Source organism: Lonchura striata, chromosome 5 (genome assembly GCF_050655825.1).
Source record: "Lonchura striata isolate lonStrDom1 chromosome 5, ASM5065582v1, whole genome shotgun sequence".
In the NCBI taxonomy this organism is placed as follows: domain Eukaryota; kingdom Metazoa; phylum Chordata; class Aves; order Passeriformes; family Estrildidae; genus Lonchura; species Lonchura striata.
This window is the reverse complement of record NC_140707.1, coordinates 65,507,918-65,520,808: the sequence shown is the minus strand read 5'-3', so window position 1 is coordinate 65,520,808 and position 12,891 is coordinate 65,507,918. Positions and strand designations below refer to the sequence as shown.

The 12,891-nt window shown below is 42.5% G+C and overlaps 1 protein-coding gene across 3 annotated transcripts in view; it reads left to right on the top strand.

Annotated features, from left to right (window-relative positions):
• The window catches only part of AKT1 (AKT serine/threonine kinase 1), a 77,475-nt gene that overhangs the window by 25,533 nt on the left and 39,051 nt on the right, over positions 1 to 12,891 (top strand). The gene's annotated exons all lie outside the window — the stretch shown is intronic.

Genomic DNA, 12,891 nt, shown 5'->3' with positions numbered 1-12,891 from the left:
TGGCAGTGCAGCCCTGTCTTGAGTTGCAGCCTGATTGATGGGGGTGTGAAGGATAATTGATTGGAGGACACTGACCATGTAGGGTCTTCTGTGGTGTGAGCTGTGTTGGGCAGTGCAGTGGAACCACTCACCAGACCTGGCTTGCACTCGAGCCAAAATCCTGGTTTGAATCTCCACGCTGTGAATTTGTCACTACCAGAGCCCACCTCGCCTCTGTGCAGTGGTGTCAGGGTGCTTTGGCCCCCTTGCTCAGCCCTGCTTTTAAAGCAAAGGGCACTTGAGTTTCCAGGAATGTTAATTCCTTACTTTGCAAGCACAAATACATGTTCTGAGTGTTTGGAAAGGAGCAGGCCCTGAATTTAGAGCTTGCACTCCCAGGCACGGGGTAATCCTGTTAGGAGCCTGGGCTGCTGCGTTGGGCCCGGGCAGCCTGTGCTGCCTCGCAGGCATCTGCTTCTCTGCCGACTGAGTCAAGTCAATATCCTCAAAATTGTAATTTACACTGTAATGATGGATTACACTTGTCATGGCTTACAGAATTTTGTGTTGTGCCTTTAATAAAGGAAAACGCTTTCTAATGCTTATTATGTCTGAAGTCCAACACGTCTGAACTAAAGCTCAGTGTATGCAAGGCAAACTATGCTTTAATTTTACAATTGTCTGATGGGACTTTGCGATTTATTTGTTGTTACTTCCTTAATGATGTTGCAGTCAGAGGCACTGTTTTGCTAAATGTTGTGTAAAAAGTAAATTGTAGCACAGCAGATGTTGGTATTTGGATGGATGTCGGTGCAATGGGGGGACAGCAACAGTCATCTCTGTCAGCTGTCTTCAGGCTCGGCAGGCCTGCTGCGTGGTTACTTTGGTGTGTAAAAACAGCTCGTTTTGCAACTGGGAAGTTTGGCATTACATTTGGCACTGAGCCATGTAGCTGGGTTAACACAAGTGTTTATCCAGTGATTTTCTCAAAATTGGTAACTTGGAGAGAGTGTTATTAAACTTCAGTACAAAGAAAGGGGGAATATGGATGGATCTCTTTCTAAAAGGCATTGATGTTTATAAATTCCATTAAAAAAATTCCTTTTATTTCCTTCAGCTCTGTCTTTTTTGCTTTTTCATTATCCTTTTTCCAGCTTACTGTTTACAGTTTCCTTTTCAAGGATTAATACATGGAAGCATACCTAATGAAATGCCATAACCACATTTTTCTCCAACCTGTCCTGAATTAAGTGCAAAGAATAGAGGACTGCAAATGAAGCTGCTTAATTGCCACCATCCAAAATTTGGTAGAAATTCAAACTGCAGCATGAAACGAGAACCTGCTCATATGCATATCTGCAGAGCAGTTGATTTCTGTATGATAAATTACTGTAAATTTTACCTTTGGATTAAGTACAACAATCCTTGCAGGCCATCAAGAGTTTTTTTCATAGAACTCCTGTTAATATCGGATGTATTTCTTTATGGAAGTAGCAATTTAGACTGCATTTTCAGTAAGGACAGGCAGGAGCATGTGGTAGCTTTGCAGAGCAGCAGTTTCAATCAGATTTTATACCTGAAATTTGGAACCTGTTGATTTAATGTTCATTGGGAAACTTTATCATAAAGGATTAATTTTTCAAAGCCATTTTAATCTTGTATTGCATCTGTGATTAAATAACTAGATGTCTTCATTGCTTGGAAAGGCTTCTATTTCTTTTGAAATTGGGCAAATGATTAAACTAGGAAATTTGGATTCTCTGATGAGGGGAAGAAAAGTGTATAGAAAAACATTTTCTCAAAGCAGTGATAGCGACCCAGTAGTGGACTTGTGCTTAGTTAATCTTGTAGCTGAGCTGCAATTTTACCACCAAACAAAATACCAGGACAGTAATTTTCATTTGGGTCCTTTCTTCTCTCTCTTTTATTCTTTTTTAAAGAAGAGGCTGTTACCTGTATTGTCCAATTTCTATAGCTAAATGTGTCTTCATTTAGAAAACTGTAATTTGCTGTAAGTCTGCCCACGACCAAGGTTCAGTTAGTATGCTTTGGATAAATGAAAATTTTAAGTGTTCAGTGACTGCTTCTTGGAAACATTTTTGTCTCTTAGTTTGATACTCAGGCTGTAATCCCGAAGTTAAAAAGGTTTTCTCGTAGGAGATGGAGACATAAATGTGCAAAAGCAGTAATAGGAGAATAATCTAAACTGTACAGCTTCCTCAGACCAGAAGGTGGTACATCTCTGTGGCCAGTGTGACACTGGAAGGTTTTCCTGGGAGTGTTGGCTGTGCCTGTGAAGGAGCAGGGTCAGTGCAGCGACCCTGTGCTCCCAGCCAGGCTCCAGTTAGCTCTGTGGAACATACCTACGTGTCTGTGTGTATCTAAAGGATGTAACTTTGAGGTTCCAGCTTGCTGGATTTGGCTGCATGTTAGCAAGGAGGTGCTGAGTGGCAGCATACTCTCCTCACAGACTGGGCACAACCTGTGCTTCCAGCTGCCTGCATTGGTGCTGGGGCAGGAGCAGGAGATGCTGGTGATGGCCACAGGCACAGCTGGCATGGCCCCTCCTGGGGTGGGGGTCAGGCTGCAGCCTCTCCCTGCCCTGCCTGTGCCCTCAGCCCCATCAGCGCCTTCCCTGCTGCCCACCAGAGACCCAGCTTGTCCCTTTGTCAACACTGCTCCAATGCAGCTCTTTCAGCCAGAATGGTAGCCACATCTTAACTCTTGTCTAGCACAGTTCTCTGCCTCCCAAAGGTGCCTCTATCCCCCGCCTCCTTTTCTCCTCCTGCTCCCCTCCCACCTTACTGGCAGCAGCAGGGTTTGCAGGGTGGCCTGGCTTGGCTTGACCCCTGGAGTGGCAGAGGAGCCTCCAGCAGCTGCCACCTGAGCTGGAAGCATCAGTTCAGGGGCCAGTGGCAGGAAATGCTGTGAAACAGGGTGTACTAAGCATGGAGCAGTGCTTGCATGCAGGCTTTTCTGTGTGGCTGTACCTTCCTCCTATGTGTGGCTGTACCTTCCTTGTATATGTGGCTGTATCTTCCTTGCCAGAAGTCCCTGAGGCACAGGCATAGTCCTAGATGGCCTTCAGGAATGTTACCCCAGGTGACCTGTAGGGCTCTTTCTCTCTCCTTTTTAAAATAAACCCAAAACCTGTAAACAAGAAAAAGCAAAAAGCTGTCATTTAAAGCTTTATTTATGGTTTTCTGGTGTTCTCAAAGTGTGGCAATCTGACTTTCCTGGAGAGCTGTTGTAATTGTTGCAAGTTGTACACCTGATGGGAAGCTGTAATGCTGTTAGGTGAGGGATGTGCTTAGGAGTTTGTTTTACTTCTGTTCTTTGGGGACATCCTAGGGAGAGTGGGAAGATGGAACTAGAGAGTGTGTTTGTTTATGGGATGGGGCTTTCAGGATTCAGGTGGATGAAGAAATGTGTGTGGTGAGGAGCAGTTGTGTGGTGTGCTGTGCATGGAAAACCAGGTGTGAAGGAAAGGTGGGGCTGATGTGGCAGTCCCTGACCTCAGAAGATCCAGTGAGGCAAGTGTCAGATTTGATGCCCACAGAAACTGGTGTGAGTTCAGGGCAGGGTGGGCGTGATGTTTATTTTAACACTGCTTATAGGAGCAATTTGAATATAAAAGATTGGAATTTTTGCCATGTCCTTCCAAACCAAAAATAAGAGGCACTGCAGACTGGAAACTGTAATTCAGGCTCCCATCTTCTGTGTCCATCTGCTTCCCACTTCTGTGTGGGATATGCTGTTCATTTTTATGCTATTTTTAAAATGAAAAGTGACTTTAGTGTAGCAAGATGCTGTTGGCAACAAGGAATTAATTTATGGTAGCAGTGTCAAGGTAGGTGGGTCTTTATTGTGTCTTTTTTCAGGTTGGTCTTTATTTCATTTGTCCTTGTGTAAGAAACAGATCTTTGTGTGTCTGAAATGCATTCTTTCCTAGAGCTTGGAGCTGTTAGAAAGAAGTATAATGAGCTTAATATAATAGATACTTTTGGGGTTAAAAAATAATTGTTATTATATGTATGTGGTTTTAACTGTATTTTAGACGTGTTTTAATGTCACAGGGCTAAATTGTGGTACCACTGAAATCCAGCATGAATTTTTCCTGTTTGATTATATTAAGACTCAACATTTTTACTGTCTATTATAAAAATAAATGAGATGTAATAGTGTGACTGAGTGATCTTGTGACCCTGTTGAAGCAGCAGTGTGGACTATACTCTGCTTTACAGTGACAACACACCTGAGTTCAAGGCACAGAAATCCTTGGCAGAGTTTCTTATGCCTGTGTTACTTGGCTAAGCTTAGCACCAGAGCTGTGGTGGTGGTTGTTCTTCTCTTACTCTACCCAGTGGTGAAGTTGCTTTAATAAATTCTCAGCATGCAATTAAGTTACTTTGCAAAATTCCTCTGAAGTGAGGCAGCACTCCTGTTATCTGGAGGAGATTTTCATTGCTGAGTTTGGGGTAGTGACTCAATAAAACTTATCTGTGGAATACTAAATTTGGAGGCGTAACCAGGAGGTTGCCATTATAACAAATATTAGGACTTGCTTTCTGGGAAGTGCTCCTAATTCTTCCATTGGCCATTAAATGCCTCAAGATAAATGAAACTTTTCATTAGAGCTAACATGGTCTCCTTGTGCTTCTCCAGGCTTTTGTAGACTTGCTAGTGACAAAATGAAGAAGGGAAGTCCAAATTAGCCCCAGCCCTATAAAGACACCACCTCTTTTTTAATGTTGTTTCTTATTTTTTCCAGTGAAATGTTTGCTTAACTTAGCTTTCATTCATAATTCTACGAAATATTTATCAGTTTGTATAAACATTTTAAAATTCTACATTGGTTTTATTTTCTTGGCACTTTTAAGAAATTTCCTGATGCACAGCATGATCACACAATTACTGGTAGAGCTTTTATTGTAAGTGACCAAAAACAACTCTGTGCATTTATGTTGAAAATTAGGACTCAAACCCAGAAGCTAAAGGATAACAATACAATGTGTTGATTTCTTACTCTCCATAAATTGCTTATTTATTAAAATCCATGTTCTGCAGCTTAGTTTTTACAAAGAGACCTTTTTTCCCCTCTTCAAACTGCCTAAAATAGGTTCATACCTATTTTAGAAATGCTGCTGTTTTCATAAATCTCTCCTAATGTACTTTAACCTTTTTTTTCCCTCCATTTCTTTACAATTCCCTGAGGTTTTGATTCACAATGTGAATGACACAATGATGTGGTAATGGGAGCCTAGGAGAGCAAGCCAGGGACTCGGAGCAATGGTGGAGGAAAACATCCTCAAGGTGGATGTTTTCTGTTTCCTTAGTGGCTGTGTCCTGCTTTTTCCCTCCCCTGCTCTTAACTTTCTCATGGGCACCCATGCCCCAAGCTTCCAGGTTGTCTCTCAGCCTCACCAATTTTGGGATTTTAATGAGGAACCTCTGCTGAGTACTCTCCAGGTTTAATGTTCGTAAAACAAATCACAAAAATCATTCTTGCTCGAGTCTTTGACTCACCTAATTTTTTTTTTTAGGGGGGCAGAGTGAGAGAAGGGACCTAAAATAATTTTTAATCAATTAATGATGCTTTTCCTGAGCATCCCCTATGTTTAGGTTGCTTGAGGAATAAAAGTTTAAAAACTGTGATTTTAGTCTTAATTTGTTCTGGAAGAGCTTTAGTTTGTGTATGTTTTTTTGCTTTGTCCCCTCAGACACTCTGCCAGTCTCTAGATGGGATTTACTGAATAGCAAAACTGGGTATGTGATATTCAAATCAAGCATGTGTTCAGATAAGCACAAATGTCATGCCTAAGGATTCTTAGGCAAAAAGGTAAAATCATTGAATCAACTTTCAGAGGCTGTCTAGAAAAGCCCATCCTTGTTCAAATACACCAGGGTGTGGTGTGTTTGGTGTTTCTGGTTTAGTTTTTATTTTTCTTTGCATTTGTAGTAGACATAAAATCTTTGGAGGACCAAGTCACGCTGTTTGTGTAAGTACATGGGGTGTATTTAAGAGCCTGATTTGCCTGATTTGCAGAAATACTGAACATATTCAGACTGAGCTTGAGGAATAGTTGTAGCTACTTCCTTCCTCTAAGGGAAGATATTTAAAAACGTGGAGAGGCTTATTAGCTTAAGTGCCTTGTTAGCTGCATGTGCTGTTTTCCATCATAGTGTCAAGGTAAAAATTACTTGGGGAGAAATAATTGTTCTAAGTATGCTTAATTCAGTTCAGTGAATCTGACACCTCCTCTGTCATTTTTTTTTATTTATAAAAATAAGAGAGAGTTGGGCACCTGTCAAAAGCAGAGAAATACATGATGGCACTTTCTGTTACAGGAATGTTTTATTTTGTTAAAATCCTGTAGCTGCTTGCAAGTTTATTGCAGAAAATTTCTCTAATCGTGTTGGACACCACATGGTAGTTTTAAGTCCTTTTGTTCACACCATGAAGTAGTGAAGATGCAATTCACTCGATGAGATTGTTTTCAGTATAGCTTAAGAAATCACTTTATATATTCCTGTAATTTATGTGGCTATCCTTAAAACTGCTGTTTTTAATGAAATTTCATTTACATCTTCTCCCACTGGAGACAGCTGTAGGTTAGGACTAGCCTGACTAAGCTGTGCCAAAGGTAGGAGTAAGGAGTTTTTTACATGCTGATTAATTCTCTTTTGCTCCTTTGGGAATATCTGGTATTGCTTAAATTGATTGCTGTAAGCAATATGGCAACATTTTTGACCTTCTAAACTGAAATTCAGCAAAAAAAGAAAAAGAAAAATATAAACCTCCGTGTTTCAGTTTTACATAACTATACAGTTGGAGTAAGTATAGTGGTAAAAAATACAGGGGTGTCATCTTCTGCAGTGGTGCTGTTGGCTGGTGATCTCAAACCCTTTGGCAGAGATAGAATCTGAGAACGTGGTAATTGTCCATCCCCTGCACAGAGAAAGTATTGGGTGAGAATCTGTTTTTCCTTCTCTGTAATCTGGCTTCTCATCTCTCCTATGGCCAGCTTTGTGAATCGGAGCACCCGTTGCCTTCCTTAGGTGTTTCCCACCTGCACTGCTGTGTAACTACAGACGGGCAGCTTGCAGTACGTTTACTGTTCTCCACAGCTCTGTGGGAAGCCCGAAGCCAAGGCTATGTGCTGCTTTCTGAAGTGAATTTACAGATGCGGGGTGCCAGGTGACCAGGAGCTGTCCTTCCAGGCTCCCTTTGTCGCTCGAAGGCCAGACGGCTCATCTGGCTCATCCGTCACCCTCCGCCCCACCTCCGGTGCCCACCTCCCTCCCTCTCTCCCCATATTCCCTCAGGATATGATAATGAAGCAGGTGCCCTGGACTGCAGCTCTCCCTGAGCTGGAGAAGCGGCAGGAGGCTTAGAAAAGCCGAAACCGAGGAGGATGAGGAGGAGGCGGCACTTCTGCTGAACCTGTTGGCAGTCACGGCCGTGCACCGCACAGCCTGCGGGGCAGAAAGTGAGGAGCCGGTTGCCGCACCCAGTCAGGCTCTGGGTCGGCCGAGCCGGGCTGGGCTGGCCGGCGGTGGCCGTGCTCGGAGCAGCCGAGCTGCTCGCTCGGCGCTGGCCCCTGCGCTGCGGGTGACCTCCCCACCGGGAGCAGCCCCGTCGGCAGCCCCAGCCGCCTCATTGAGATTCCAGGCACAGGGAGCGCCTCTGCAGCTGTACGCTGGAGGCGGTGGCCGAGGAGCCGTCCAGAGAGGGGCCCCAAAAAATCATCAAAGAGCCGGCCCCTTCGCTGCGCCTCTGAATAGGCAGACAAACCAGAGGTCCTCCTCTCTCTCCCTGCCAGCGTGTTGGGAACGGCATTAACATAACCTCCTTTTTTTTTTTTCCCTTTCTTTTTAATTTCCCCAAGCTACTGAAAATCTACTGTGTTTAAATATCTTGTTATGACAGTTTGCAACGGGGAGCGAAGAGTGGTGTACCAGCTTGGTGGGTGTCTGTGCAGCTATTTTTATAAAAAACGAAACATACTTGAGCTAAGAGTTTTCATTCAGGTCACCCTAGACTTAATTGTTTGGTGTCAGGTCGTTAAGATCCAGAATTAGCTCCCTGCACTTGGAAAGGGCTTGCTTCCGAGTGCTTTAGAAATGCAAAGGCAAGTTTTCAAGCCCTGCTTTCTTCTTCCAAATCTGTTTTGATTTCAGCTGTTTTTGAAGCGAGTGGACACTTACTCAGTTTACTCAAGCAGTAAGAACTGTAAATCCCCATCCCACTCCTCAGCACGAACGAGATGGCAGCTCCTGAAAGCTTCACATCTTTAAGGAAATTGGCGCTTGTTTGCCGAGCCCTTATTAGGCCGACAGGATGCAGACCACTTCTCATGGCCATTGAGGCTCAGAAATGAGTCACTGTGCCTTTGATGGGTGGCACATTAGCGTTTCGATTGGCATAACTTTCATGTTCCCTCGGACAGGAACTGGGGCTGTACAAGCAGGGAGTGCCCTACATCATCAGAGCGTGTGGGAATGTAGAGAAGGCTTGCATAACTGAAAAGCTTTAATTTTTTGAGTGTTATGCTTAAGCGCAATTAAAGGTGCTACTTCTGATGCTCAGAGCAGAAAGTTTAATGCATTATTTATTGGTAGATTTGTGGTAGCCACTTGACTGCATTTCATGTAACTGAGACTTTGTCAATGCTCCTGGGCTTGTTACTTGGTTACTTTGGGCCATAAGAAAGTTAATAGTCGGTCGGGCGCGTTTGTAAATATCAAGGATAGCATTGGATGCTGACTTGGTTAACCTAATGATTTTTTTTTCAAACCATTGGTATGTATGAGTTGATTAAAACAAAAGCAGAGGCTTCTTAAATATAGTCTGTTCTGAATTAAAGGGTGTGGTGTTGGCTTTGAATGAGCTTGATGCAGCAACAAGCATGCAGCAGTTGGTAAATAAAGATGGATTTTCTTTTGTTCTGCTGGTGCTTGCTGCTCATTATTCTCCACTTACCCCGTGAGCTTCCCAGGGAGTGGCAGCTGTTTCTGATGTTAGACACTCTATCAGTGGTAGACAGCTCCAGATTCGGTGAGATACTGTTGTGGGGAGGAGAGGAAAATAATCTAACCCTGCATTATTGTAAATCCTCAGTAGAATTAACTTTTCATGAGCCAAAGGAGTTTTGTGTTTAACTTTTTCTGAAATACTCAGGCATAAGTGTGCTTTGCAGTATATGTTACAGCGAAAAAGCTTTTCTGGCATGAGATGGATTTACATTCTGAGTGTGTGTTAAGTATTTTAATGTGCAGTGTGTGGGGGCAGGCACAAGGCAATAAAGGGAAATCAGTCTGTAACAATCTTTGTGTATGTTTCCAGATATATACAGTTTGGGAATCTTTGCAATTTGGAAATTGCTTGGAGTAAACAGAATGATACATAAAGATTTTAAATAATAAAGCTAGCAAGCTACAGAGGAGTCTGTTTGGTTCCAGGATTTTATATGTAGGATTTATAACCCATGCTTTAGCTTTCCTGTCTCTGCAGTGTTAGCATTCTGTTACTGAAAACAAAGAAGGCTCTGCCAGGGCATTACACAAGCAATGAATCACAGAGGAAAAAATGTTTTGCTTTGTAAATTGTTCACTTTTCCATGGTGGATCTTTTTTTTTTTCTTTTTTTTTTTAGTGTTGTCTGATAGAATTTGCCACACATGCTTGCATTTACTGTACTCAGTATGATTCTTTCTAGTGTGACTACTTAACTGCTAATATTAGTGACTTCAAGCAACTTCTTCTTGTGATTCTTAAAAACAAAACCACAACAGGAACAAAGAACACAGGGTAAAAATTGAAACAGCTCAGTTCACTCTTGAGGCATGACAGCTTGCTGTGTATATCGGAGGAAGGAAAAGGTGTTGATGTTTTTCAGACAGCTTTGTCCCAGCAGTTCCACATAATTATTTTTTTTGTTTATATTGACAAACTTCTTTTCTGCCTCCAGTACTCAGATTTGCTGTCACCTTTTGATGTGGTCCTCGTGGGCTGTAGGCCATTTATAGTGTTTTAGCTAGTCATAAAAATATAAACTTGTTTCTTAAGAATATGCACTCTGTACATATTTTTGATGACTGTTGGTAAATTTATGTTTCTGAGCTTCTGGAGAGGAATGATAGCTTGCTCAGGCTTAAATTAAAATTATACTTAGAGATCATCTCTTTGGGAAGTCACACACCAGGCAGTGTCTTGCCATTTTTTTGCAGGATGCAGAAGTAAAACCTCGGTGTGTTATATAACAAAAATTTGTAGTACAGATGCTGCACTGTGCCTCATACTCTCCTTGGCAAGAACAATAATCAATAATATTTTGGATTGCCATATTACAGTATTCATTAAGCTCCAGACATGTGGAAAAAAATTTAAATAAAATCATATTACTTTTTTACCAATTAAAAAGGTGGATCAGGAGCCATAACCAGCTAAAGCAATGCTCAAAGGAAGATCCAAGTAGAATGATCCCTGCAGAAAGGCTGGTGGTAATGAAATCCTTGATTTTTCACACAGAAGCAGTGAGTGTGGAGGAGGATGCTATATATGTATGGAATGCACCATTTTAAAGACTGTGTGATTAATCCTGTTAGAGGATGTGTTTCTAACAGAGAAGCAGGTTGGTGGGATAAAGCTGTAAGAAAGTATGAGAGCCAAACATAAGCATCTAATCTTAGAGAAAGTCTCTTATGACAGTACAGTCTAATTCTGTTTAAAATTGTGTGTAGTTCACTGCAAATAACCAGATAATAATTTCATAATCTGCAAAAAATTATTTTCCCCTCTGTAAATGCCAGTGGGGAAGATGTGTAGCATAAGTTACAGAGTAAGAGAAGTAGAAACTCTCAGTCTTACCCTATTCAGATATTATTTGTCCCATCCAGTCTGGATTTAGTCCTGAGTGTGGGTATGGTAAGGGGTGTGTGGCGGTCATTAGGTCTCCTGGGTGTGCTTTATGCAAGAGAAGAAAATGCCAATGAGTCAGGTATGTAAGAGCATGTTCCAAAATCCTGATTGTCTGGGCAGCCACCTCCCCAACCTGCTTACCTGGCAAACCTCTAGTCAGGAGCTGGGCTGAGCATGCCACGTGTCTTCTCATCACATCTGTGGTGTAATAGTAATGAGATTGGAGTAATCTCACTGATCTGCGCCGAGTTGGACTGGTAATTTAAATGTGAAAGGCTTCATAATCTCCTGCTGATCCCAGAAAGTTTTCGGCATTTAATTAAGGTCAGAGTTAAAAAGATGATGACAACAAAACCTTCTACATTTACCTCCTTGCCTATAAATGTTAAACCATGACAGGAGAGTTCTGAAATTCCTGGAGCAATGATGATACTTTCATAAACGCCTTATAGATTGGTGTAACACTTAGAGCAGTAACAGCCATCTCTGAAAGAAACAATGAGGAGATTTGTGCTCCTTTTCCTCTCTTTCTTTCCCCATACCTATTTCATCAATTCAAATGGATGTTTTCTGCAGACATGGCCACTGCAAAGGTGGCTCTGTGTGACTCTCCCTAACAGTTCAGTAGCACTTCATTTTTTGTTTAGATTAGGAAACTTAAAGCCCAGTGACGACTGAAGAGGTGAAAGCAGCTGGTGGGGGCTCTGCTCACTCGCGTCTGTGTTGTGTGGGCATAGTTGGGGTTGCTTCTGCTTCTGTGTGCAGGAGGGAGAAGGATGAGTGTGAATGGAGAAGTGACACAGCTGCTGCCCAGAGCAGGTTGAAACTGCACTGCAGATGGGGAGGAGGTCTGTGGGGACAGGAAGGAGACAAAGCAGCTGCAAGGGAGTTCCTGGGGCAGGGTGCACTTCACTGGGAGAGAAATCACCAGTGGAGGAAACCTAAGCAGCAGGAAAGTATGAGAGGAGCCTTGGAGAACAGGAGAGCAGCAGAAGGTTGCCAGAGCCAGTAAATATGGTGAGCCCTCTCCTCTCACTGTTCTTGGTTGTTTGAAGAGCTTGCCAGCAGGTGAACCTGTGGGCACTGGGCACCAGCCACTGCAGGGCAGCATTACAGGGTGCACAGGCGTGGTTCTATTGTGGCAGGCTGGAAAGGAGTTCAGCTCCTAGTGTGCTCTCTCATCTTCTCCCCAGTGTTAAACAAACCAGTGAGAAACCCTACAGAAACGAGGAGGGTGTGGTTGATGCGCAGCTGTGGGTGCTTTGTAGTTGACCATTTGCTTTTAAAATTTCTAAATTGGTTGTTGGCGTGAGAAGAATTGGAAAAGTGTGATCAGTGCTGTGTTTAGAATAACACCTCAAATTAGAGTTTTGTGACTCAGTTGAGTAGAAACATCACTGCAGGAGCTTTTAGGACCTAGAGGGGCAGCTTGGCACCATGAGAAGCTATTTGAGGTTCTTGAAAGACTGCCTCAGAAAACAGTGATCTGGTTAATAAGCAAAAAACTCAGATATACTGACCATCATCCAGAAGAGCCATTGATGAGATTTGTGTCTTCCTTCCCTGAAGACCTTAATAAATCCAGGAAATAACTGAGGTTTTGATTAGCTCTTTTCTTCTTATTCTACTGCTGAATGTTTTGAACATGGCTGTAACAGTCACACAAGTGTCACCTGTGCAGGTTACTCAGATGAGCAGAGTGTGGTGAGAGCAATGGGTGTTTCTTGAGACAAAGAAAGGTGGCATATCTTTCAAAGTAGATATTTGTTTTCGACTTTGTGGTGGCTATACATCATCCAGTGTTTTCCCCTTCGTATTGTGATATATCATCTTGTGTTTCATGCTTGAGATGTTGTGAGAGAAGTGAGTGATGTTATGTAACATAAGCAGAGAATTATCTTCTTATGGTCTGAAAGTGACTGTTGGTTTGATAAAGCAGTTGACTAATTAGTAAATTACCCATTCTTGTTTAAAATACTTGCGCTGCAAAAT